This window comes from Schistocerca serialis, chromosome 2 (assembly GCF_023864345.2).
Source record: "Schistocerca serialis cubense isolate TAMUIC-IGC-003099 chromosome 2, iqSchSeri2.2, whole genome shotgun sequence".
NCBI lineage: Eukaryota > Metazoa > Arthropoda > Insecta > Orthoptera > Acrididae > Schistocerca > Schistocerca serialis.
The window spans coordinates 738073735-738097607 of NC_064639.1; positions in this window are offsets into that span (position 1 = coordinate 738073735).

Genomic DNA, 23873 nt, shown 5'->3' on the forward strand with positions numbered 1-23873 from the left:
GACGATTGAGGCTAAGTTGAAAGAAAATCTTATACACACAGACGTCGGCTACAACGTGTACAAGGCAAAGGAGTCTTTCTCTGAGATTCAATAAAAGAGCACAAGTTCAGACCACAAATAGAGATATCAACTACTGACACACCATTTGAACGGCAGTCAGTATGCAGTACAATAATCAGCTAACACAACAAGTTTTTTCAACAAGTAATACAACTCCGTACTACATACATGAGTAGACGTTAGTCAACAACTCTACATTACTAAGTAAACAAAAGCCAGTAAACAATGACGGGCAGCACAGCTTCAAACAATAGTCATGTTCATGACACTCTAACTTTACAAAACGCAATTCCGCCTTATTAGTATGTGTAATTAACCTTCTATCAATATAACATGTTCTCCTTGGCTTCTTCCATTTCCTGGTTTAAATACTGTCAAGCCATGATGAGCTATACCTTCTATCACTATAACATGTTTTCCTTGGCTTCTTCCATTTCCTGGTTTAAATACTGTCAAGCCATGGTGAGCTATACCTTCTACACTCCTGGAAATGGAAAAAAGAACACATTGACACCGGTGTGTCAGACCCACCATACTTGCTCCGGACACTGCGAGAGGGCTGTACAAGCAATGATCACACGCACGGCACAGCGGACACACCAGGAACCGCGGTGTTGGCCTTCGAATGGCGCTAGCTGCGCAGCATTTGTGCACCGCCGCCGTCAGTGTCAGCCAGTTTGCCGTGGCATACGGAACTCCATCGCAGTCTTTAACACTGGTAGCATGCCGCGACAGCGTGGACGTGAACCGTATGTGTAGTTAACGGACTTTGAGCGAGGGCGTGTAGTGGGCATGCGGGAGGCCGGGTGGACGTACCGCCGAATTGCTCAACACGTGGGGCGTGAGGTCTCCACAGTACATCGATGTTGTCGCCAGTGGTCGGCGAAAGGTGCACGTGCCCGTCGACCTGGGACTGGACCGCAGCGACGCACGGATGCACGCCAAGACCGTAGGATCCTACGCAGTGCCGTAGGGGACCGCACCGCCACTTCCCAGCAAATTAGGGACACTGTTGCTCCTGGGGTATCGGCGAGGACCATTCGCAACCGTCTCCATGAAGCTGGGCTACGGTCCCGCACACCGTTAGGCCGTCTTCTGCTCACGCCCCAACATCGTGCAGCCCGCCTCCAGTGGTGTCGCGACAGGCGTGAATGGAGGGACGAATGGAGACGTGTCGTCTTCAGCGATAAGAGTCGCTTCTGCCTTGGTGCCAATGATGGTCGTATGCGTGTTTGGCGCCGTGCAGGTGAGCGCCACAATCAGGACTGCATACGACCGAGGCACACAGGGCCAACACCCGGCATCATGGTGTGGGGAGCGATCTCCTACACAGGCCGTTCACCACTGGTGATCGTCGAGGGGACACTGAATAGTGCACGGTACATCCAAACCGTCATCGAACCCATCGTTCTACCATTCCTAGACCGGCAAGGGAACTTGCTGTTCCAACAGGACAATGCACGTCCGCATGTATCCCGTGCCACCCAACGTGCTCTAGAAGGTGTAAGTCAACTACCCTGGCCAGCAAGATCTCCGGATCTGTCCCCCATTGAGCATGTTGGGGACTGGATGAAGCGTCGTCTCACGCGGTCTGCACGTCCAGCACGAACGCTGGTCCAACTGAGGCGCCAGGTGGAAATGGCATGGCAAGCCGTTCCACAGGACTACATCCAGCATCTCTACGATCGTCTCCATGGGAGAATAGCAGCCTGCATTGCTGCGAAAGGTGGATATACACTGTACTAGTGCCGACATTGTGCATGCTCTGTTGCCTGTGTCTATGTGCCTGTGGTTCTGTCAGTGTGATCATGTGATGTATCTGACCCCAGGAATGTGTCAATAAAGTTTCCCCTTCCTGGGACAATGAATTCAGGGTGTTCTTATTTCAATTTCCAGGAGTGTATCACTATAACATGTACTCCTTGGCTTCTTCCATTTCCTGGTTTAAATACTGTCAACCCATGGTGAGCTATACCTTAAAAGGAATAGAGAGGGGCGGCCGCGGTGGCGAGTGGTTCTAGGCTCTTCAGTCCGGAACCGCGCGACTGCTACGGTCGCAGGCTCGAATCCTGCCTCGGACATGGATGTGTGTGATGTCCTTAGGTTAGTTAGGTTTGAGTAGTTCTAAGTTATAGGGGATTGATGACCTCAGATGTAAAGTCCCATTGTGCTCAGAGCCATTTTTTTTTTTTTTTTTTTTAAATAGAGAGGAGTTTTTCCTCCTGTAGTACGTGTCAAGGAACTGCAGTACTTCCTTTGCGATAATAGAGCAAGATCTCTTTTGCCCACTATTTACAGTTGATATGAAACCATCTCTCTACGATTTAAGCAGTTTAGGTACGTGTTCACAATATTTTCCAGTATGCACAAGCGACGAATGTAAACCAACGCCATAAATGCCGACCAAGCAAATAAAGCAGTAATTGACAGAAAAGGTACCAGCTCGACAGATGGGATACGGGAGGAACAATCGCGCCTGTGACCTCTTTTCGCGGCCAGCGCTCGTGTGTTTACAGAATGCAATAAATCAACGGGCTCGGTCAGGCGTCATTAAGCGCGTTATTGAGCTGGGGTCGCAGCAGCCGCACGCGTCCGTGCTGCGTCCACTCGCCACACGTGATGTTATGTTCCACTCCGTTAACTAGCTGTCTAGTGTCCCTCTGCAAATATCGTTCCCGAACAAGCGGAGCGGATTCCAATTTAGACGTATCACGCAAAATACACATTTACCCAGGTGTCTGACGCCCGCCCTCTGTGGCCACGATATGAAGCCCTCTGACCAGCCCACCGTGGGTCTCTCGGACAGGGTATGTAATTCTATTCACGTCCTAGACCTCTACGGTGGTGGAAAATGTAACAAATAAATTGAAAAACAACATGATAGAAACTGCGTTGAGGCGAATATTGTCAACTGTTTTGAATTTGTGATTCGATAATGGTAACATATTATAATCGTAATCGTATTTCTTAAAAGTACGTATTACATTTGTGTCAGTTTTCATGGAAAGTCCCTTCAGTTATTTACCGCCTACAATAAAAACAGGAACCACTATACTTAAGTAAATAACACGAACAACAGTTATTTAGACGGGTTTTCTCGAGATATGAACCATTATTTGTCCAGAGTATTAGTCTGCACAGTGTCAGTCACGTGGCAAAAGATAAAACGCCTCTAGGTTTGTGCGACATTTGACGGAGCACTGATGGTGTAACTTGAGTGAAAGCTCTTGGCACAGCATCTTTCTGGTCGTCTGTGATATCCTAACGGTTTGCGGAACGCATGTTGCATATGGTGAGGTCTGAGCTTCGTAGTAGCGGTATCTGTTGGTTATTATAGGGACAACGGGAATTAGCGTCCACTCCGTAGATTACGATTTTGGTACTCGTAAGCCTTTGCATTAAAAATGAACTCAACAATTCTGTTTGATTTTATTTCTGAAAAGGCAATACAACAACGACAGACACGAATGGATCGACACAATACGCCAAAAGGATTCAGATTAGGTTACCATAAGACTGGCCTTATATTCGAAGATCTCACTGGCATAACTGAGCTAATAAATGTGGACATAGCGATCAAATCAGTAGAAATCTCAAAGGCAGCGGCAGAAAAGACAGGGTTACACACTTCCTTAAGCAGTGTACACGAACATAGAAGGAAAACGTTCATCTTAGACAGTGAAGTCAAGGAAAGATGAAATCAGAAGAACACAGAAGTTCAAGTAACTAGGAGTTATTATCATTGCAAACATCAATAAGGCTTCAGCAGTCAAAGAAAGAACCACAAAGAAGGGGACAGCATTCAGACTATGCCAGAACTTAAAAATCCAAATTGTTATATCGTGGCAAATTCGGATACTCAAGTAGGTGGTACTGGAGTACAGTGAGCATATGGGCAGAGCGAGCAATTCGTTGTATAAAAAAATAAAAAATTTAAAAAAATTGAGAGTAGGGGAACGTAATTTCACCAAAGGCTGGTGTTTATATGTTGGTAACACTAGCTAATTTTTAAAATGGCCGCTCGCAGCACTTGTTTGAACCACGTTTCTTCAAAGATTTCCGTGAAATAGAAATTTTTCTATTGGTATAACTTATTGCCCATGAAAGTTCGAAAGTGGTAAGCATAAATGCAGTAGGTTTAGAAATGATATTAAAGCACTAAAATTGATCACACATGTACTTTTAACTTTATTTCGTATTAAGTTTTGCATATTATATGTATCGGGCACAGGGGTCAACTGATACTAGGCTCACAGTGGGCATACCATCCAGCGTGCCTCGCTATCACTGCAGTTATTGCTCTGTAGTCTTATACTTTTTTCTCTCTCATGTTTCAAAAAATATGGTTCGAAAAAGGAAACGAAAAACTAATACGGGTATAACACCTGAATCAGGTTGAAAGAAGCTGTACAAGCTACCCTAATAGATAATTATGCTGTGCTTGCAGCATCTAAATAATGTGGAATTCCTAGACAGAGACTTGCACGGTGCGTTAATGTAATTTACCTATAGCCAAATAAGAAACTACAATTTGATAGGTCTATATAACACACAAAGGATACACAAATTAACAAATTTATTTTTCCAGATATTTGGACAAAGCGAAGGCTGGCCAAGACCTGATGATCGAAGAAATCACAAAGAAGTGAAAACCATTTAATTATGCCGAATAATTCAGAAAAAAGTTAAATCCACTTTAGTGACACTGTGTGTAAACTACCAGAGTCTCAGCCTGTTTCAGATACTAAGCGTTAATAACTTCTGGCCTTTCCAGTCTCTTAGTGCCATCTCCCCCCCCCCCCCCCCATGAACCATAGACCTTGCCGTTGGTGGGGAGGCTTGCGTGCCTCTGCGATACAGATAGCCGTACCGTAGGTGCAACCACAACGGAGGGGTATCTGTTGAAAGGCCAGACAAACGGGTGGTTCCTGAAGAGGGGCAGCAGCCTTTTCAGTAGTTTCAGGGGCAACAGTCTGGATGATTGACTGATCTGGCCTTGTAGCACTAACCAAACGGCCTTGCTGTGCTGGTACTGTGAACGGCTGAAAGCAAGGGGAAACTACGGCCGTAATTTTTCCCGAGGGCATGCAGCTTTACTGTATGGTTAAATGATGATGGCGTCCTCTTGGGTAAAATATTGTGGAGGTAATATAGTCCCCCATTCGGATCTCCGGGCGGGGACTACTCAGGAGAAAGAAAACTGGCGTTCTACGGATCGGAGCTTGGAATGTCAGATCCCTTAATCGGGCAGGTAGATTAGAAAATTTAAAAAGGGAAATGGATAGGTTAAAGTTAGACATAGTGGGAATTAGCGAAGTTCGGTGGCAGGAGTAATGCAGGAGTAGTTTTAATAATGAATAAAAAAATAGAAGTTCGGGTAAGCTACCACAAACAACATAGTGAACGCATTATTGCAGCCAAGATAGACACGAAGCCCATGCCTATCACAGTAGTACAAGTCTATATGAAAACTAGCTCTGCAGATGACGAAGAAGTTGAAGAAACGTATAATGAGATAAAAGAAATTATTCAGGTAGTGAAGGGAGAAGAAAATTTAATAATCATGGGTGACTGGAATTCGATAGTGGGAAAAGGGATAGAAGGAAACGTAGTAGGTGAATATGGATTGGGGGGAAGAAATGAAAGAGGAAGCCGCCTTGTAGAATTTTGCACAGAGCATAACTTAATCACAGCTAACACTTGGTTCAAGAATCGTAAAAGAAGGTTGTATACATGGAAGAAGCCTGGAGATACTGACAGATTTCAGATAGATTATATGATGGTAAGACAGAGATTTAGGAACAAGTTTCTAAATTGTAGGACATTTCCAGGGGCAGATGTAGACTCTGACCACAATCTATTGGTTATGAACTGTAGATTGAAACTGAAGAAACTGCAAAAAAGTGGGAATTTAAGGAGATGGGACCTGGATAAACTGACTAAACCAGAGGTTGTACAGGGTTTCAGGGAGAGCATGAGGGAATAATTGACAGGAATGGGGGAAAGAAATACAGTAGAAGAAGAATGGGTAGCTTTGAGGGATGAAATAGTGAAGGCAGCAGAGGACCAAATAGGTAAAAAGAATACAAAAGGAATACAAATGTCTCAAAAATGAGATCGACAGGAAGTGCAAAATGGCTAGGCAGGCATGGCTAGAGGACAAATGTAAGGATGTAGAGGCTTATCTCACTAGGGGTAAGAAAGATACAGCCTACAGGAAAATTAAAGAGACCTTTGGAGAAAAGAGAACCACTTGTATGAATATCAAGAGCTCAGATGGAAACCCAGTTCTAAGCAAAGAAGGGAAAGCAGAAAGGTGGAAGAAGTATATAGAGGGACTATACAAGGGCGATGTACTTGAGGGCAATGTTATGGAAAGGAAAGAGAATGTAGATGTAGATGAAATGGGAGATATGATACTGCGTGAAGAGTTTGACAGAGCACTGAAAGACCTGAGTCGAAACAAGGCCCCAGGAGTAGACAACATTCCATTACAACTACTGACGGCCTTGGGAGAGCCAGTCCTCACAAAACTCTACCATCTGGTGAGCAAAAGGTATGAGACAGACGAATTACCCTCAGACTTCAAGAAGAGTATAATAATTCCAATCCCAAAGAAAGCAGGCGTTGACAGATGTGAAAATTACCGAACTATCAGTTTAATAAGTCACGGCTGCAAAATACTAACGTGAATTCTTTACAGACGAATGGAAAAACTGGTAGAAGCCGACCTCGGGGAAGATCAGTTTGGATTCCGTAGAAATATGGGAACACGTGAGGAAATACTGACCCTACGACTTATCTTAGAAGCTAGACTAAGAAAAGGCAAACCTACGTTTCTAGCATTTGTAGACTTAGAGAAAGCTTTTGACAATGTTGACTGGAACACTCTCTTTCAAATTCTGAAGGTGGCAGGGGTATAAAATACAGGGAGCGAATGGCTATTTACAATTTGCACAGAAACCAGATGGCAGTTATAAGAGTCGAGGGATATGAAAGGGAAGCAGTGGTTGGGAAGGGAGTGAGACAGGGTTGTAGCCTCTCCCCGATGTTATTCAATCTGTATATGGAGCAAGCAGTAAAGGAAACAAAAGAATAATTCGGAGTAGGTATTAAAATCCATGGAGAAGAAATAAAAACTTTGAGGTTCGCCGATGACGTAATTCTGTCAGAGACAGCAAAGGACTTGGAAGAGCAGTTGAACGGAATGGACAGTGTCTTGAAAGGAGGATATAAGATGAACATCAACAAAAGCAAAACGAGGGTAATGGAATGTTGTCGAATGAAGTCGGGTGATGCTGAGGGAATTAGATTAGGAAATGAGACACTTAAAGTAGTAAAGGAGTTATGCTATTTGGGGAGCAAAATAACTGATTATGGTCGAAATAGAGAGGATATAAAATGTAGACTGGCAATGGCAAGGAAAGCGTTTCTGAAGAAGAGAAATTTGTTAACATCGAGTATAGATTTAAGTGTCAGGAAGTCGTTTCTGAAAGTATTTGTATGGAGTGTAGCCATGTATGGAAGGGAAACATGGACGATAAACAGTTTGGACAAGATGAGAATAGAAGCTTTCGAAATGTGGTGCTACAGAAGAATGCTGAAGATTAGATGGGTAGATCACGTAACTAATGAGGAGGTATTGAATAGGATTGGGGAGAAGAGGAGTTTGTGGCACAACTTGACTAGAAGGAGCGATCGGTTGGTAGGACACGTTCTGAGGCATCAAGGGGTCACCAATTTAGTACTGGAGGGCAGCATGGAGGCTAAAAATCGTAGAGGAAGACCAAGAGATGAATACACTGAGCAGATTCAGAAGGATGTAGGCTGCAGTACGTACTGGGCGATGAAGAAGCATGCACAGGATAGAGTAGGATGGAGAGCTGCATCAAACCAGTCTCAGGACTGAAGACCACAACAACAACAACAGTGCCATTACAATATTCACTAAAATGTGAAAATATTTTTCTAATAATGAAATGAATGTGTTAATTAGTAGAAAATATGTTTTATGTCAATAATTTACCTTCCCAAATGCGTACTCATAGTGCCCCAATCAATTTCTCACTTGCCCCTGTATGGGGTAAAGTAGGCACAAGAGACAGAGCTTTACATTTCCATCATATGTCCTAAATCTGTTAGTGTAAGGGCAAAGAGAAAATTTTTTAGAAACAACCATTATAATTACATGACTCGTGCACGTTATTTCAACTTCCTATTGCAGTTATTGTACCTGGAAAAAAATATTAAATGAGTTTTGTGGCCATTGCGTCCCAGCTTTCCCTGCCTTGTATTGTATTGTATTGTTTGTTAACAGGGGGCCTAGAAACGACGGAGAGGCTCCGTCCCCGCCGCAGCCACAGTGCTCCACAACTCCACGACGACTACCACAGTCCACTTCACCCCTCCGCCGCCACACACCGAACGACTCTTTCAGGGTTACTGTGCGGTTCGGTCCCCGGTGGATCCCACCCCACCCCCCTCCCTCATGGGAACATTACACACCAGACGAGTGTAGCCCCTGTATCTTCGTGGTAGAGTAATGGTGGTATATGCGTACGTGAAGAACTTGTTTGCACAGCAATCGTCGACATAGTGTAGCTGAGGCGGGATAAGGGGAACCAGCCCGCATTCGCCGAGGCAGATGGAAAACCGCCTAAAAATCATTCACATACTGGTCGGCTCACCGGACCTCGACACGAGTCCGCCGGGTGGATTCGTGCCAGGGACCAAGCGCTCCTTCCCAATCCGGAAAACCGTGCGTTAGACCGCACGGCTAACCGGGCGGGCTTTCTCTGCCTTACTTGAACTGTAATATTTGTATGCAGCAGAGACAAAAAAGCAACCAAATTCATTTCATTGGAAATCATAGGGAAAGTACCCCGTGGATGAAATATGTAAAACACGGTTTAGACAGCTGTGCGGCCATAAAGAAGATATACAAAGCAAAGAGACTCAGAGCAAAATAGCCGGTGTTACGGAACTATCTGACGAAAAATCAGAAATAATATGAAGAGTATTCTCGAAGGAAAGAGAGCAAGGGCGACATAGAGAAACACGAACTACTGGCGAAACAAAAAAGAAGTCAAAAAGTTAAGATAATTGTGGCTGAAGCGATCAAATAAATAAAAATATTGTACATACAGTAATAATAATAATAATAACAATAACAAATGAATAGTAATCAATACAGTTTGCGTACTACAGACCAATACACAAGAATGACAACAATGATAACAACAACAATAGTCATAAAGTTGACAGATTATTGGAACTATCCCAGAGAGCTGTTACAACTGCACAGGATCAGGCAATATAATTGCGTAGGCTTCCGCGGCCAGAGTCAGTCGACATACAAGTTTTCTGGGTTTGGTACCGCGTCATAATGTAAAAACTATTGCTGCTGGTGAAAAACCAACGTTTCGGCCACGATTGCAGCGGCCTTCTTCAGACCCAGAAGAAGGCCGCTGCAATCGTGGCCGAAACGTTGGTTTTTCTCCAGCAGCAATAGTTTTTACATTATGACGCGGTACCAAACCCAGAAAACTTTTATGTCGACAGGATCAGGCAACTATGTAAGTGAGGGGAAACACAGGCGGTATTGATCGTCTCTTTGGTGTATAGTGTTGGAGTGCTGATTAGTGTGAACATCATTATTAAACATGGTTTCAAACTGCAACATGACTGAGCCGTGCGGGACTCGTGTTCGTGCCGTTTATTACTTGACATCTTGTCTTTGCGGTACCGCCGCCCCGTTTCTTACCCGATTTACTGGAGTCACTAAGTTGCTGGCCTGCCTGCCCGTGAGTGGCAGCAGCAGCGCTATCGATATCAGCACTGTCGTACTATCTTTGGAGCGATCGCTAGTATTTCCGGGTCGCGGTGTGCGGTGAGTTTATTCGGGACTCAGCGCCAGTGAGGTCCGGACAGCCAGTACTCGCCGACCGCTTGCGACACACATGCACTGTCCGACGGAAGGAGACTGGGGCGGGAACGACCGTTGGTTGGTCGTCTCATCGGGCGACGTGTATTTGGTCTTTTGACCGTTTCTGGGTCTCGTCAGTTAGTCATCTTGCCGGTCGTGGGTCGGTTCCTTCCTTGTGCGCAGATGTCGGGTGGCCAATGGGCAAGTGTTACCTCTGCATGGTTCGGTCCGAGCCAGTGTGCCCGGGTCGCCGTGTCTCGAAGTTCCGAACGGACATGAAGTTGAGTCGGGATGGAGGTGCAGTGAGGTCCGGGCAGCCAAGACTCACCCGGCTGTTGCTGACATACATGACTTGAGTGGGGACGACATTTGTTGGTCGTCCGGTCGATCGTCTCATCGGAGGACGTATATTTGGACGCCGACCGCTTTGGGTTCTCTGTGTGTGTCGACTTGTCATTTGTCCTGCTTGTTCCACAGTGTTGCTTTTACGATTGTTCGAGTTCTTGTGGGAGTGTTTTCGTGGAACTGTGTCTGGCTTGTGTAATTTCGACTGAGCAGTTATTTTAATGCTGACTACGTACTGGAGTAGGCAGTCGGTCCGTTGGGACAGTGCAGCGAGGAAGTCTCCGTGGCGAGGGCATTAGCGTAGTGTTCCGCAGTGTGTTTTTCCTCGCCGTGTTGATGCTGTCCGTACCGCGTGTAGTTTGACGGCCTTTGGTGTTGTTCATATTTTTGTGTGGTTATTGTGCCTTGGCTGTTTTCAGACTTCAGTATTGAAGACGTAGTGCTGCTGGTATCTTCGTCCTCGGCTGATATTTTCCGTTGTCGTGCCGTTGGTCGGGGTAGCGGAATTGATTAGGTTGTTGGTCGGTCCTTCAGCCGTCCCTGGGCCGTGTTGCCATCTGATTACTTAATCTTATTCTTTGCTGCTTATCTCGCCTAACCTTATGTTAGAGTTGCCTCCTCAGGCCGACCCTTGGAGCACTTCTGAACACCATTGTTCTGTTGTTTTAGATTGTGATTTTCTTTTAGTCTCAAGTACTGTTCGAGGCCTTCAGCCGTCTATTAATTTAGATTGTTTCAATGTTAAGATAAGGCCTTCAGTCGTCTCAAATTAAAACTTGAAGATTCTTGCTTAAACTAAACATTTTTTCTTTTTTTTTTTAAAAAGAGGGGGATTTTGCCCATTGGAAAGCCTTATTATTATCCAGGCCTTAAGTCTTGAGTTGCTCAGTATGTGGCCTTCATCCGAACTTTACGTGAAATATTTTAAGATAAGGCCTTCAGACGTCTTAAATTATAATTTGAAAAGTCACTTGTTTGAAACCTTTTAAAATTTTCTTCTCTATCTGAAATTCTTGTTATTCAGGCCTTAAGCCCTCAGTACTTCTATCTCCAGTATGTGGCCTTTAGCCGAGTTTTTATGTAAACTTTTGTAACTAAGGCCTTCAGCCGTGTGTATTCCTTAAGACAATTTTAATAACTTGTGGTCGGGCCTTCAGCAGTACTGTTTTTGAATGCTTTTGAGGGTATGTGTGATTAAGTATTTTAGGAAAATAAAGTCTGTATGTTTTGAGAACAGACAGTAACTGATTTTGGCCCCTTTCCACAACTATAACCTGATCCGCTCTGTCCTGCGAAATCAGATGTCAGTGACTTAGTAAATTCTTACAGCTATAATAACATATTTCTTTAGAGGCAATGAAGTATGTGAAAAGTAACGTTGGTGCTGCATCCAGTCAGCAGTGCAGGGTACGGTGCATTATGATGCTAGGCTACTGAAGGTGATATGCTATGGCCTCATTCTGTACTAAACTGAAGTGCCAAGTTTTTATTTACATTCATTGGATGGCACTGTTGAGTCCTTGTGGAGTCTATGATTGTGTTCGTGTTATTACGGATGAGTGCGGAATAAAAGTAAGATATACGGTGAAATCCAATGCCGGCAGACACCTACTCCTCTCGAATGGCAATAATGACGCAACACATATTACCGTCCCCATCCGACAGATGAAACACCGACACATGTATCATAGGACCTCCTCCATGATCTACAGCGTTGACGACTGTATTTTCTCAGTCGATATTTTCGCTGTCTTCTCACGAATAGGAACATTACAAAAGAACCCCTTGTCTCCCTGTCAGTCAAAAATTTGTGACGGCGACTGCTTCCACCATGAGATTTCAAGTTGGCTACATTTACGTCGAACGTTACAGCACGTGGTTGTGTTTGCAGTCTCAGTCACGGAGCCGAGCCGAAGATTATCTGTGATGTTTTGCAGTAGCGAAGGGTCAGGTACGACGAAACACGTCCGAAACCATAAAATTTTGTCATGCATAGCATAGATTCCGTAGGGTTCCGATGATACGTCAGAGAATCTCCTGCCAGCTGAGTAGCTGACCTAATGCTATAAGCAATAATTCTTTCTAATGGTTTCACACCGTCCTCTATCTCTTCTTGACTTGAGATAAGCGTTTCATCCCGTTTGTGTATTATAGCCTTTGACTCTCCGTATTTTTCCCTGCACTATTTGAGGCAGTAAGAATTAAAAATGCCTTATTGCTCCATATTTTTCTGAGGGTTTTCAGCAAACACCTTCCTTGATCCATTTTTTTAACAGTCCTTCATTCTGTCCCTTTAAATTTTAATATTGTTTTATAGCGCACAATTAAAATGCTTACTGCCATATAACGGTGTTCTCCAGGCAAACATCTTGAGAGATTTCCTCAAATTCACGTCAATATTTGACCCAGCCTCCGATTTCGATATCGATATGAAGTCCACGCAACTGCTGACCTACGCCACGGTCAGCGTTACAACGTGACTCCCCCCGGAAGGAGGCGTTCACACCATGTATGGTGGTGCCCTCAAGTCCAACACCTGACCTTCGTTTAGGGACTCGCATCGACTATTTCATTTCACTCTATCGTATAGCAGCATTGTGATATCACCTGACCGATGGAGAAATCCTGCTGTGTTTTGTTCTTTGATTTTGCCGGAATACCAGCTGGAAGACTGTTTATTTCTATAGTATGGCTTGGATTTCTGGACTTTCTTCATCAGCTAAACCTGTATTGGACTGAACACAAGCACCCACCGTTTTTTTTAACCTAAATCCAGGCTGGGCTCTCTTTTTACACAAATACTATCTCTTCATAGATGACACTGCATTCGATTCTCTGAAGCCAATGAGCTTTCAGATCGACAACAGTTTCAGCGAAACTGTTCAGAGCGTTCCAATCAAAGCTGAGGCCGTCACCATGGCAACTGGCGATGACCCCCTACTTCTTAAAGGACGGAACTGTTTTTCCAACGGTATGCGTTGAACAAGTCCTTTTCAGACCAGCTCCAGACCCACGCACAGATCACTCTCTCCAACGTTAACTACAGGTCGTCAATGGCGTCATTGTCCGCCGGCTGGAAGGTTGCAGAGTTCCTCATTACTCTAGTCCAGCGTCCACGTGGACCATTGCAACATCAACTGCACGCAAGTGTTGGCCAGTGGTCACGCTAGTGGCTGATAATCGACAAAGATTTCGAGTGAATGTTTGTCGCCCGATATGCCTCTCCACTGCAGCGCTGCTCAACCTGTCCAATGCCGCAAGCTCTGTGGAACTGCGTTCACGTGGACTTCGCCAGACCTTTCCTCAGCAAAATGTAACTGATCGTAATTGACGCTCTCCCAAATTTCCCATATGTGGTGTCTTTACCAAATTTCCCGTATGTGGTGCCTTTACTCTTTAACGCATCTCTTGCAGTCATCTCTGCTCTCCATTGAAGAGGTTCCTCGGACAGTTGATCCATCTTGACTCCCCAGAGGAGAGGTTCCTGCGACACTTGTTTCAGATATCGGCTCACAATTTGCCTCTGTTGAATTCCTTTTGCCAGCCTACTGACATTGGTCAAATATTCGCATCCCCATTCCACACAACATCACACGATGAAATAGAATGCTTCATTCGTATTTTTAAGTAACAGTTTAAAAAATTAATGTTTGTGGCTCACGACAGAAAGGACGCAATGATAGGCTTCCTCTCTCTATACCATACTATTCCTATTCATGGGCTATCCCTCGCTGACAAATTCGATGGCTGCCGTCAATGCTCTCTAGTCAATCATTTGTGTCTCATAATACATCCATCATCTCCATTACATCGCTCACACTACTCCGCGAGCTTCCCAAAGTGGGCCGACATCTACAGCCAGCTGACATGTTGAGTCCAGTACACATTTACCTACCAGCCTCAGCCTAAAGCTCTTTGAGATAGACTGCAATGAGGCGAATTTTTGATGCCTAGCAAATCGTCTTACCCCCAAATTACACCCTACTCTACACGTTGAGAGCAGCCTCCCTTTCAATTCCTTCGCCTTGGTTTATCTGCATCTACAAACCTCCCCACTCCAGTTCTGTTTCCACAGGTGTTGGCAAACCCATTGAGGTGAAGCCTCTACCGCTGCCAATGATGCCGACGTCACTATGATCTCTAGATGTCGAGATGGGCCCATCGCTGCGCCAGGAGGCGCCTGGGACAGGCATTGATTGATCACTTCGTATCGCCTAACACCGTCGCGACATCATCTGACTGATGAAGAAGACCTGCCAAGCTTCGGACTTTGGTTTAACGGGATTTCTATTTGGAAGTGTTATTTCCGTACTATGGCTTGACTGTGGATTTGTGGCTTTAGACTCGGCACAGACAGAGTACGATCTAATCATAACGCGTATCAGTTGTGAGTAAATCAGAGCATTCGCCAAGTAGTGCCGAATACTTCAGGTAGAGTTTTCTTTATTTTCCTCAGAAACATTACCTTCCCTTGAACAAATCAGCCTATTACTTTTTCCTCTTACAGCCATCTTTTCTAATCTTGTTTTCTAGCTATGAGAAATCGTTTACCGTTCGTATTCATGAATCTCAATCAATTTTAATTTTTTACCATTTACTCTTCATCACTTCTGCCTAAGCCTTGGGTACACACACCTCATGTTAATGAGCAAGATGACGCACTACTAGCTACAGTGGATTCACATTAAGAAGGAACAGGTTTTAAATATTCATCCGGCCACCCAAATATAGATTTCTAATTACTTCGGAGAACGTTGTGATGGTTCCTATAAAAAAGACACAGCTGATTTCTATTTGTTTTTTCGTCTTATACGAGCGTTTGTTCCTTCTCCACCAATTTTGTAGCTAAAAAGATGTCAGACTATAACCTTTCTTTTCTTCCCTGATTCATAATCTTCTGTTGATATGCTTTCCACTCCATTCAAATCATCACTATATCGTCAACGTAAAGGATTAGCAACAATGTCGAATAGCTGCAACTGCGCCGCACACCTTTGTTAATACGAATTTGTTTTCCTCACTTTGAGTGTCGAATAGATCGTCAGAGAAAGAGCACCTGATGTTCCTGCCGTTAATAAGGCGAGTACACCGATCGTTTTTTTATATATGTTTACGAACTTCCAACAGGAGAGACTTATTTACAGATACCTGTGTAGTTATTAGATTATTTCTGTAATTTCTTGCGTGTTCGAGTGCTTACTAGGCACAAGCTTTTATTTTAATTACTGCGCAGCGTACAGTACCGCCTTTGTTATCGACCCTTGTATCGTATAGGCTTTTGTTTGTTTTGGTTAGTGTTGCTCAGTGTCGTTTACACCGCTAGTGAGAGAGCACTTCGAAATTCTGTTGCTAATAAACTGAGTACACCGTTCGTTTGTTACATATTTTTACGAGCTTCAAACAAGAGTGACTGCAGTAATGGATAGGAACTGTGATTGTTGTGTACAGATGCGATCTGAGCTGGCGACCCTTTGCTCACAGCTCCAGGCTGCATTGGATTCCGTCACACAGCTTGAGGCTGCTGCCAAGGGGCATCGCTGTGGAGGGTTGGACGCGGGGACGCGAGAGACGTCGGGCATGTCCCACGTGCCCCCGATAGGTCCACCGCTGTGGCCGCCTCACGTACTGCCTGCACTGAGGTTGACCTCTCACCCGTGGTCGAGTGGGAGATCATTTCAGAGACTGGCAGGCAGCGAAAAACTTTCCAAAAAGCTGATCGTAGGGCCTCTCCGGTTCGTTTGACGAACAGGTTTCGGGCGTTATCTATGGCTGACGTTGTCTCTGACCCGGATGCAATCGTCCACCCTCTTCCAGAGGAAGCTTCTCTGCCCGCAAGGTCCGGGCATTTACAGAGGGTGGGTTTGCTGGTACTTGGGAGATCCAACGTTAGGCGCATAATGGGGCCCCTTAGGAAAATGGCTACGAAGGCTGGGAAGGAAGCCAATGTACTCTCCGTGTGCATACTGAGGGAAGCCATTCCGGGTGTGGAAAGGGTCATTCTGGACGCCATAAAGAGTACAGGCGCAGCCAACTGCAGGTGGTGGCTGATGTCGGCACCAATGACGTATGTCGCTTTGGATCAGAGGAGATTCTCTCTGACTTCATGCGGCTAGCCAATCTTGCTTGCGAGATTAAGGCGGAGCTCACTATCTGCAGCATCGTCAATAGAACCAACTGTGGTCCTTTGGTGCAGAGCCGAGTGGGGGTCTTAATCAGACACTCAGGAGGTTCTGTGACCGTGTAGGCTGCAGATTCCTTGACTTGCGCCATCGGGTGGTGGGTTTCCGGGGTCCGCTTAATAGGTCAGAAGTCCACTACACACAGGAAGCGGCTACACGGGTAGCGGGGGCTATGTGGAAGGGACTGGGTAGATTTTAGGTTAGAGGGTCTCAGGGAACCACAGAAAGGGCGTCCGTCTAAAAGGTGACAGGTAAATCACAGTACGTTAGTTGTACAAACGATCGGTATTGTATTGAATTGTCGTAGCTGTGTTGGGAAGGAACTAGAGCTCCAATCCCTAATAGAAAGCACTGAAGCTCAAATCGTTATAGGTACAGAAAGCTGGCTAAATCCGGAAATAAGTTCAGACGATTTTTTTTTTCAAACGATCTAACAGTGTTCAGAAAGGCTAGATTAAGTAAGTTGCTGTTAGAGTATTTATTGTTGTCAGAAGTAGTTTGCCTTGTAGTGAAACTGAAGTAGATAGTTTCTGAGAAATAGTGTGATTAGAGCTTATACTTGACAATCGGACTAAACTATTAATTGGATCGTTTTACCTATCCCCCGATTCAGAAGATATAGTTGCTGAACAGTTCAAAGAAAACTTGAATCTCATTTCAAATAGGTACCCCACTCATACAGTCATAGTCAGTGGTGACTTCAATCTGCCCTCGATATGCTGGAAAAATTATACGTTTAAAGCCGGTGGCAGATGCTTTCTCAGATAATTATTTTGAACAATTAGTTCATGAGCCCACTCGAAGCGTAAATGGCTGCGAAAGCATACTTGACCTCTTAGCATCAAATAACCCTGGACGAATAGTGAGTATCGTGAGGAATACAGGGATTAGCGACCATAAGGCAGTTGCTGCTACGCTGAATGCCGTAACACGTACAACCATCAAAAAGAAACGCAAAGTATATCTATTTAAAAAAGCTGATAAAAATGCTCTTAACGCCGTTTCAAGAGACAGTCTTCACTCCTTCCGATCTGGTCATGTAAGTGTAGAAAAGTTGCGGAATTATTTCAGAGATAGTATCGACAGCAATTGAGAAACATATCCCATATAAATTAATAAGTGATGGTACTGATCCCCTATGGTACACGAAACGAATCAGATCGTTGTTGCAAAAGGAGCGAAAAAAGCATGCCAAATTTAAAAGAACGCAAAATCCCCAAGATTGGCAAAGTTTTACAGAAGTTCTAAATATAGCGCGTACTTCTATGCGAGACGCTTTTAATAATTTCGATAACGAAACTCTGTCTCGAAATCTGGCAGGAAACCCAAAGAGATACATAAAACACACCAGTGGTACGACGCAATTAATACCTTCACTGCGCGATAACAACGGTGATGTCACTGATGACAGTGCTACTAAAACAGAGTTGTTAAACACGGTTTTCCGAAACTCCTTCACCAATGAAGACAAAGTAAATATTCCTGAATTTCAATCAAGAACAACTGCCAAGATGAGAAACTTAGAAGTAGTATCCTCGGTGTCGCAAAACAGTTTAAATCACTTAATAAAGGCAAGGTTTCCGGTCCAGATTGTATACCAGTCAGGTTCCTCTCAGAGTATACTGATACAATAGCTCCATATTTAGTTAGTAATTATATACAAACGCTCGCTCACAGAATGATCCATACCTAAAGACTGGAAAATTGCTCAAGTCACACCAACACCCGAAAAGGGAAGTAGGAGTATTCCGTTGAATTAAGGCCCACATCATTTACATCGATTTGCAGTAGGGCTTTGGAACATATACTGTATTCGAACATTATGAAGTACCTCGAAGAAAACGATTTATTGACACATAGTCAGCACGAATTCAGAAAACATCGTTATTGCGAAACACAACTAGCTCTTTACACACATGAAGTAATGAGTGCTATCAACAGGGGATCTCAAATTGATTCCATATTTCTATATTTCCAGAAGGCTTTCGCCACCGTTCCTCACAAGCGTCTTTTAAGCAAACTCCATGCCTATGGAATGAATATCGCCTCAGTTGTGCGACTGGATTCGTGATTTCCTGTCAGAAAGGTCACAGTTCGTAGCAATAGACGGAAAGCCATCAAGTAAAACAGAAGTAATATCCGGAGTTCCCCAAGAAAGTGTTATAGGCCCTCTATTGTTCCTGATCTATATTAACGATACAGGAGAGAATCTTAGTAGCAGTCTTACATTGTTTGCAGATGATGTTATCATTTAACGTCTTGTAAATTCATCAGATGACCAAAACGAATTGCAAAATGATTTAGATAAGATATCTGTATGGTGCTAAAAGTGGCAAGTGACCATGAATAAAGAAAAGTGTGAAGTTATTCACATGAGTACTAAAAGAAATCCACTAAATTTCGATTACGCGATAAGTCACACAAATCTGAAGGCTGTAAATTCAACTAAATACTTAGGGATTACAATTACAAATAACCTAAATTGGAGCGATCGCATAGATAATGCTGTGGGTAAGGCAAACCAAAGACTGCGATTCATAGGAAGAATACCAGAAGGTGCAACAGGTCTATTAAAGAACCTGCTTGCACCACGCTTGTCCGCCCTATTCTGGAGTATTGCTGTGCGGTGTGGGATGCGCATCAGGTGTGACTGACGGATGAAATCGAAAAAGTACAAAGAACGGCGGCTCGTTTTGTGCTATCGCTAAATAGGAGAGATAGTGCCACAGACATGATACGTGAATTTGAGTGGCAATCATTAAAACAAAGGCGTTTGTCGTTGCGACGGGATCTTCTTATGAAATTTCAATCACCAGTTCCCTCCTCCGATTGCGAAAACATTCTCTTGGCACCCACCTATATAGGGAGAAATGATCATCACGATAAAATAAGAGAAATCGGGGCTCCCACAGAAAAATTTAAGTGCTCGTTTTTCCCGCGCGTCGTTCGAGAGTGGAACAGTAAAGAGACAGCTTAAAGGTGGTTAATTGAACCCTCTGTCTGCCACTTTACTGTGAATAGCAGAGTCCTTCATTTTATAATTAACTGATACAGATTGCGATTATCATTTTCTGTCTCTGCGTTTGTGCTGATTGGTCTCAGGAAGGAGCAGGATTATGGGCTAACTTACCATCGCTAATATTAGAGGTGGCGATCGACAGGGTTGAGTAAGAAATTCGTTCGTGCTCAGTTCAGAGGAGCAGCCCCGGCTTTCAACTTAAACGCTTTAGGGACATCACAAAAAGCTGAATCCGGGCGACTGGTCGGTGATTTGATTCCCACTCCGCATGAATGCGGATATAAAAAAGGAGGGAAGGCTAGATTATTTTGTAATGTCTCGTTATTTAGTTAGTTTGTTAGTTATGCGCTACGGTCGCAGCTTCGAATCCTGCCTCGGGCATGGATGTGTGTGATGTCCTTAGGTTAGTTAGGTTTAACTAGTTCTAAGTTCTAGGGGACTAATGACCTCAGAAGTTGAGTCCCGTAGTGCTCAGAGCCATTTGAACCATTTTTTTGTTAGTTATGTTAGTTAGTAAGTTAGTTTTATGGTCCAAGATCATTCGATGAATTCTTTTATCGAAATGATACGGAACGAGTCAGTTTGCAAGATACGTAATATGTTTATATGATTAGTGTTAGCCTTAATGAACACACTATTATTTTAGTCGTGCTCATGGCCAACTTCTTCAGCTACACTTAAAAGGGATTTTCTGCTGTTTTCTGACGCGTTGTATGTTTTAATCATCACTGTGATAGATTATTTATGGTGAATTTCATTAACGAATAGATGTAGTGTGACGGCGCATTTAAAATGCCTAGTTCCTTGAAGAGCTACCTACATGACGTCTGTGGGTGAACACAACGTACTGTCCTTGCTGCTCGCTTTTGTGCAATAAATACCCCAGAAAATTATTCCATAAGCCATTATTGAATGGAAATATGCAAAACATGGCAGAAGGTTGTTTGGTTTGTTTCCGGGAATGGCATTTATGACAAGAGCAAAAGTACTTAAACTTAACTATTTGAGAAGCTCAGTAATATGGTTCTTATGAATCAGGGAAGAAAAGGAAGGTTATGGTTTGACATCCTTTCGTCAGTATGTACACCCAAAAATTTGGGGCATTCTACTCTGTTTATGGACTCTTGCTCGCGTGATACATCAATTGGTGGTATGACTATTTGTTGCACAGGACTGAATATAGTTCATTTCTTCAAAATTTAGGGAGTCCATTTCCTGAGGACCACCTTATAATTTCTTGGAAAACATGATTTACCATTTCTGTTGCTTTCTGTCTAATGGGATTTATTATAATACTAGTATTGTCTGCAAAAAGTACCAATTCTGCTTGTTGAATGTTAAGTGGAACATCGTTCAGATATGCAAGGCATGGGAGTGAACCCAAAATGGAGCCCTGAGGGGCTCTCTTTCTGATGTTTTTTTCTCCAGTTACTACAGTTTTCTGCCCTTCTGAGACGGTTTGAATTATTTAGCACGACCTTTAGCGTCCTGTCTATTAAGTATGGTACAAACCAGCTGTGCATGAATCCATCAGTTCAATAAAACTTGAGTTTTTCTGAGAGAACATCATCTTTACAATTACACGGCCTGGAAGGCTAACGTGAAGTACCAAATGATTACATTTTATTATTTAAGGCTTCTAGTATTTGACGAGTGAATGTATAAATAGCATTACCAGTCGTGTAAACCTTCTGCAATCCAAACTGTAAAATGCAAAGTAAACTGTTTGCTCTTACATGTGAGACTATTCTTGACTACATTACTTCTTCGAATATTTTGGAAAATGATGTCAGTAAGGAAATAGGACGATAACTGCTTTAACCTGTCTTATCACCCTTCTTACAAACGGTTTTAACAATTGTTTATTTTAACCTGACTTGAAAAACTCCCTGCGTCAGTAATGCACTGCATATATCACTAAGAACATCACTTATGACATTGGAACAATCATACTGTCATACTGGTTGAGATCGGGATTCACAGCTCTGTTTGTTGAGGTCTCAATGAAGATGGAAGCGTACCTAATCGCTGAAACTGACCGTTAACGACTTTTCCATTTTCGTTTTCGGTGGAAATCGGCCCAGATTCGACGTAAAGCGCCTCCTTCCGCAACAGCGAGTGCCTCGAAGGCGACGCGGAGAGCGCATAGTCACCTGCTTTGCAAAAGAATATCACTGCTCCACATCACTTTCCTTCTAATGCATGCACAGTTGAGTTTTGTAACGGAAAAGGTTAAGTTTCTGCTTCATTATCCTCATCACAGATAGATTCGACACTCTGAGTTACTGTGCTGAATGGTTTTGGTGTAGTGGGTTTCTCAATGAATAGGATTCGCCCTCGTTCCACTCCACTTTCCCCAGGGTATCGGCTGAAGTTAGTCGTCCTCAGAGACCCTTCCTTGAGTCATGTAGGGGTCCAGTCCTCTCAAAACATTTCATCGACCTGCAAAAAATCACGGGAACATCACAGAAAATCCACTTGAGATGATGCTCAAATCTTATTCCCCACAGGTGGACCTCAAGCTGTGGTATCTCGTATTGATTCCATACCTTAGGCGTCAGAGTCGGCAACAGAATTGCAAGTTCCTATCAGACGCCATAGCGGTCGTGCGGTATCTAGTGAACCAAATGGTGCACGCGCGCTGAGCACGCTTCCAGCAGCTCTGTACCACGAGCACGTTTTGCCAAGGCGATATAGGAGAGGCGGCGGCAGCCACTCGGCCGACTCGCGCTCGGAGCCAGTTCGCTATGCAGACGCCACCTAGTCGCAGCTCCAACACCATTGTTCGAACTTAGTTCAGAGATCCTCATCCTTGTTGACAGTGTGATGGTTGGACTCTGTTTCTCGCTGCATTATTAGTTCTGAGTCTTCGTATACTTGAAGAAATACAAGTTAATTAAATCTTCTGTTTACGGTGTTAACTTGTTCGCTAATCATTTCTGCTCCTGTCCAGCTTTTCTTTGACAACAGTTGCCGTGGCACTTTTAGCCCATCTCTCCTTACCATTGTGAACGAAGTTGCACATAACATTACTGGCAAGAAGTCATCGTGCCTATGTGTGGCCATGTTCAGTCTCTAAGTTGCTGTCTTTTCCTCTTTTTGATTCGTTTTTTCTGCTCTTGCCTATGTTTTGCGTACCCAGTGTTTGCCTTGCTTGTGCTCTTTATGTTCTACCTTCCGGGGCTGCTGCATGTGCACCCTCTTTTTTCCTCACTGTGCTGTTTTTGCTTTCCGCTGTTTGTATTTGCCCAGTGCTTAATTGATGTGGCTACTCAACATCAGCCGCCTGCAGTGATCTGACTCAGTTTATTTACTTCAGAGTCAACAAATGGTGCAACTGCTTGAAGTGATGAATCGCTTCGTGATGGCGCAGATGGCTTCACACAAGATGCCGGACCCAATGGCAGCACCACCGGCTGCACTGACTGCGTAATTCGTGAGTTTGATTAGGCGAAGGAAGGCTGGGCAGAGTACCTCGCACAATTCAACGCGCACATCACAGAGCGTCACACACAAGGTACTGACAAACATTGTTATTTCTTTGCCACGTCGTCAGCTGTGCTCGTTGTTTCCGGAGTCTCGTCCTGAACCAGTATAATATGAGGATCTATTGCAGGCGCTTACAAAGTAGTGACTGAATTGCAAGAACTTACTAGAGAGTGTGGATTCAAATGTGACTGCGGCAAATATTAGAGTTACGCGATTATTTGTGATCCATCACGCACAATGTAGCTGCCTTTCGAATTTGGGGGCAGATCCTTAAACTGCCGGACCCTTTCTTGCAACGAGTTCTGCAGATTCTGGACCATCAATATCCGTGTGAAAGCGCAGCAGACAGTTCTGAGGTAGGGCCTGTTCGTTCAGTGGCTGGCCGCAAAAAACAGGCCACGCAGCCGGCTCACAAACAATGACCCAGACGGCCACAGCTACAGCGCTCACGAAAACACGTGTCGCGTCTGCCACAGGACTTGAAGCCATTTCCTCGCTGTAATACGGCCCACACGATCGCCCATCTTACTCCTCGCGTGAAGAGACTTACTCATTTGCGGCAAATGCGGACATATAAAAACCGTGTTCTTACAAAACCGTAAGGTATACCTTCCGCTATTCTTTCACGCACATCTAAGTCACAAACAGTGTGTGTGGTGTTGTTTCAAAACCGCACAGTATCAAAAATGGTTCAAATGGCTCTAAGTACTATGGGGCTTAACTTAGAACTACTTAAACCTAACTAATCTAAGGACATCACACACATCCATGCCTGAGGCAGGATTCGAACCTGTGACCGTAGCAGCAGATCGGTTCCGGACTGAAGCTCTTAGAACCGCTCGGCCACAGCGGCCGG